Source organism: Pimephales promelas, chromosome 2, assembly GCF_988280905.1.
Source record: "Pimephales promelas chromosome 2, fPimPro1.hap1.1, whole genome shotgun sequence".
NCBI lineage: Eukaryota > Metazoa > Chordata > Actinopteri > Cypriniformes > Leuciscidae > Pimephales > Pimephales promelas.
The window spans coordinates 53094686-53099685 of NC_142770.1; positions in this window are offsets into that span (position 1 = coordinate 53094686).

A 5000-nucleotide genomic window follows, 5' to 3' on the forward strand; every position below is an offset into this window, starting at 1 on the left:
GCACCCTGCCTGGGGTGCACTTTTCAGAAAACCAGCCTGTCTTTTCCTGGAGGTCTCGTACTTCCAGAGCTCCGACGGGGCGTAGTCTGGATTTTATATGCCCACCCAGAGTGAGTCTGAGTGGGACTCACGACGGTCTGATCGCTGGTAGGGGTCCTCTGTGTTTGCCACCACCACGCTTCCCCCTCTCTCATACATCCCCGAAGGCCCGTTTTAGGACCGTCTTCGCTCCAGGCGGAGCTCCAGGGGTGGCGGGCGAATCTGAATCTGGCCCAGGACGGGCCACCCTCCCTGGGCTGGCCAGGGAGGTCTGAGGGCATGGAGCTTTGGAACCACACCACGTTATTGGACTCTGTCTATTTTTTCCCCCAAACTTTGGCACCAGAGCCGGACCACCACACCATGTGCGCTGGGCTCGTGCCCAGGAAAAGATGCACCCTGCCTGGGGTGCACTTTTCAGAAAACCAGCCTGTCTTTTCCTGGAGGTCTCGTAACTTCCAGAGCTCCAGCGCGGCGTAATCTGGATTTTTACATGCCCACCCAGAGTGACTCTGAGTGGGACTCACGACGGTCTGATCGCTGGTAGGGGGTCCTCTGTGTTTGCCACCACCACGCTTCCCCTCTCTCATACATCCCCGAAGGCCCGTTTTAGGACCGTCTTCGCTCCAGGCGGAGCTCCAGGGGTGGCGGGCGAATCTGAATCTGGCCCAGGACGGGCCACCCTCCCTGGGCTGGCCAGGGAGGTCTGAGGGCATGGAGGTTTGGAGCCACCGCACATTTTTTGTACTTTGTCGTTTTTCGAGATCTGGGCTTCAGAGTCGAGCCCAGGCTCCGTTTCAAGGTGGGCATTGGGCTTCGTTCTTGCCCAGGAGACCCGCACCCTGCCTGGGATGCACTTTTCAGAGAAACCGGGCCGCCTTTTCCTGGAGGTTCTCGTGTTTTTCAGAGCTCCACCACAGCAGAGATTGAATCCTCTTCCCCAGCCAGAGTGCACCCTCTCTGGCTTGGGTGAGTGCCTTGAGTGCCCTGGAGGTCCGAACCAACAGCACGTTTATGGACTTTGTCTATTTTTCCAAATTCGACTCCAGAGTCAAGCCGGCCAAGGGGCTCTCTGAAGGCCCCTCTCTCCCTCCCTCATCCTCTACAAGAGCCCCATGGTCCGTTTTAGGACCGTCTTCGCTCCAGGCGGAGCTCCAGGGGTGGCGGGGGAAATCTGAGTCTGGCCCAGGACGGGCCACCCTCCCTGGGCTGGCCAGGGAGGTCTGAGGGCATGGAGGTTTGGAGCCACCGCACCTTTTTGTACTTTGTCGTTTTTCGAGATCTGGGCTTCAGAGTCGAGCCCAGGCTCCGTTTCAAGGTGGGCATTGGGCTTCGTTCTTGCCCAGGAGACCCGCACCCTGCCTGGGATGCACTTTTCAGAGAAACCGGGCCGTCTTTTCCCTGGAGGTTTTCGTGTTTTTCAGAGCTCCACCACAGCAGAGATTGAATCTGCTTCCCCAGCCAGAGTGCACCCTCTCTGGCTTGGGTGAGTGGTGCCTTGAGTGGCCAGGGCCAACATCACCCACGGGCATCGGGCTTTATTCGTGCCCATGAGACCCGCACCCTGCCTGGGATGCACTTTTCAGAGAAACCGGGCCGTCTTTTCCTGGAGGTTTCGCGTTTTTCCAGAGCTCCACCCACAGCAGAGATTGAATCTGCTTCCCCAGCCAGAGTGCACCCTCTCTGGCTTGGGTGAGTGCCTTGAGTGGCCAGGGCCAACATCACCCACGGGGCATCGGGCTTTATTCGTGCCCAGGAGACCCGCACCCTGCCTGGGATGCACTTTTCAGAGAAATCGGGCCGTCTTTTCCTGGAGGTTTCGCGTTTTTCCAGAGCTCCACCACAGCAGAGATTGAATCTGCTTCCCCAGCCAGAGTGCACCCTCTCTGGCTTGGGTGAGTGCCTTGAGTGGCCAGGGCCAACATCACCCACGGGCATCGGGCTTTATTCGTGCCCATGAGACCCGCACCCTGCCTGGGATGCACTTTTCAGAGAAATCGGGCCGTCTTTTCCTGGAGGTTTCGCGTTTTTCCAGAGCTCCACCACAGCAGAGATTGAATCTGCTTCCCCAGCCAGAGTGCACCCTCTCTGGCTTGGGTGAGTGCCTTGAGTGGCCAGGGCCAAAATCACCCACGGGGCATCGGGCTTTATTCGTGCCCAGGAGACCCGCACCCTGCCTGGGATGCACTTTTCAGAGAAATCGGGCCGTCTTTTCCTGGAGGTTTCGCGTTTTTCCAGAGCTCCACCACAGCAGAGATTGAATCTGCTTCCCCAGCCAGAGTGCACCCTCTCTGGCTTGGGTGAGTGCCTTGAGTGGCCAGGGCCAACATCACCCACGGGGCATCGGGCTTTATTCGTGCCCAGGAGACCCGCACCCTGCCTGGGATGCAGATCGGTTTGTGTGAGTCCTGGTTGGGTGAGCGTTACCCTTCTACATCACCCCCAAGGCCCGTTTTAGGACCGTCTCGGCTCCGGGCGGACAGCCGGGGGGCAGGGGGCGAATCTGCCTCCGGCCCGGGTCGGAGCTCCCTCCCCGGGGCCGTGCGTGGAGACCCGTCGCGCCCGGAGCTCCCGTGCAACCCCACGTTTTGGACTTGGGTTTTGGAGCGAGCGAGCGGGGTCGAACCCCGGGGGCCGAGCCGCCACGGAGTCCCCGAGCCCCGGGGACGAAGCCCCGGGAGCGAGGTCCCTCCGTGGAGGCGCGAGCCCCCAGGGCCCGGCCGCCCGCCCGGGGAGGAGAGCGCACGCTCCCCTACCCCTCAAAACCCACGTGGCTGGTTGCAGCAGACCCTGTGCACCGGAGGTTCCTCCAGGAGCGCGGGGCTGGGTGCTCTAAGCCCAAGTCATACAGGCAACCATGCCTCCCCGGGACTCCCCCTGCGAGCGGCGGCTGTTTGAAGGACGGTAACCCCACTGCACGGGGCTTCAAACGACCGTAGCTCGCCGAAGGCGGCTCCGATCGACGCCAAATTTTTATGGGCTGGAGAACGGGACGAGACCTTTCGAATGAGACCGCCCCCAGCCCCGTGGGCCCCCGGGGGCCCGAGATACGGGCCCCCAAAGCGCCCCGGAAGCGGAAAAACGCAAATATCTCGCCGAAAACTCGACGTGCCCGGCCGAGGCCGGGCTCATTCGAACCGTCTCGCCGAGCTGAACGCGTCCATATGCGTTTCGTCGTTTTTGGTCGAGTATTCGCGGAGATATCGGCCGAAAACCCTCGGCCGCGCTCTGAAATGGCGCCCGCCGATGACGTCACGATCCCGGGAGAAAATCGCCCGTATCTCCGCGACGCGAAGGCCCAGAGAGCTCAAATTTGGGTGGCGAGGTCCCACGGGGGCCCTCGCTCGAACCAGGGCGGCGGCGGGCCCCGGGGACGCCCCCTACCGGATCGCCGTTCGCCGGGACCCCCGACTTTGAACGGCTATAACTCGGGGACCCGGGCGAGTTGGACCTCGTGGGTGGGCTCTTTCGAAAGGCCCCGTCCGGCACTACGGTCGATTCGAGTTTGGGGAAGATTGGCCCAGGGGTTCGCGAGATATAAGCCAAAAAACGCCGCGCCTTTGACCGGGCCTAACTCCCTGACCCCGAGGCCCCCGGGGACGCGGGTGGCCTCTTTGGATAGGGCCCCTCGAGGCCTACGGAAGACCCGAGTTTGAAATTTTTTCGCCCGGCCGTCTTCGAGATATCGGCGAAAAACGGAATCTTCCCGTCCGGTGGGTGGGTGTGGGTGTCTCCGGGGGGCGGGGGGACTTCCAGGACCCCGGGGGGGGGGCCACCTGGCCGTGCCCGAGGACGGTGCACCTCCCTGGGTGTGCCGTCAGAGCCTCCGGGGCCCCGGAAGTCCCCGCCCGCTGCACGTTTTCGGACTTTGAGGGATTTTCGGGCCCGGAAAAGGGCCCCGAATTCGAACGCACGTAGCTCGGGGACCCGGGGGCCCAGAGACACCGGACTCGGGTCAAGTGTGGCGTCCCGGCGGGCCCCTCGCAAAGAGCCCGCCCCCGAGCTCCGGGGCCCCCGGGTCCCGGAGAAAAGGGGCCCGACGTGTCGGGGGGGCGCCCGGGAAGGAAAGGTCCCAGGGGCCCGGGGGAGGCGGGTTCCGAGAGGGCCCGTGGGGAGCCCCCGACACCCGAAAGGGCGAGCCGCTGGGACCTCCCCTCTCCGAGATACGGGCCGTTTTCTCCGAAAGTCGCCCGCGCGTAACGGGGCCCATCTCGGGACCGGGAGGTCCCAGCGGCTCGCGGCGGCGGGTGCGGGGCCCGCTCTCGGGGACCTTGCTCCTCCCGCCGTCCCGAGCCACGGGGACCTTCCGGTCCCGAGATACGGCCACTTCCTGTCCAGCTTTGACCGGGTGTAACTCGAAAAGTAAGCCGAGTTGGGGCTCCACACTCGGGGCTATTGGGGGCCTCTGGGAGGGCCCCACACGCCGGGTGTATGGGGCCCCAACTCGGCTTGGTTCCGGAGATATGGCCCTTTAAAGTTTCAACTTTGACCGGCTGTAACTCGAAAAGTGAGCCGAGTTGGGGCTCCACACTCGGGGGTATTGGGGGCCTCTAGGAGGGCCCCCCACGCCGGGTGTATGGGGCCCCAACTCGGCTTGGTTCCGGAGATATGGCCCTTTAAAGTTTCAACTTTGACCGGCTGTAACTCGAAAAGTGAGCCGAGTTGGGGCTCCACACTCGGGGGTATTGGGGGCCTCTAGGAGGGCCCCCCACGCCGGGTGTATGGGGCCCCAACTCGGCTTGGTTCCGGAGATATGGCCCTTTAAAGTTTCAACTTTGACCGGCTGTAACTCGAAAAGTAAGCCGAGTTGGGGCTCCACACTCGGGGGTATTGGGGGCCTCTAGGAGGGCCCCCCACGCCGGGTGTATGGGGCCCCAACTCGGCTTGGTTCCGGAGATATGGCCCTTTAAAGTTTCAACTTTGACCGGCTGTAACTCGAAAAGTAAGCCGAGTTGGGGCTC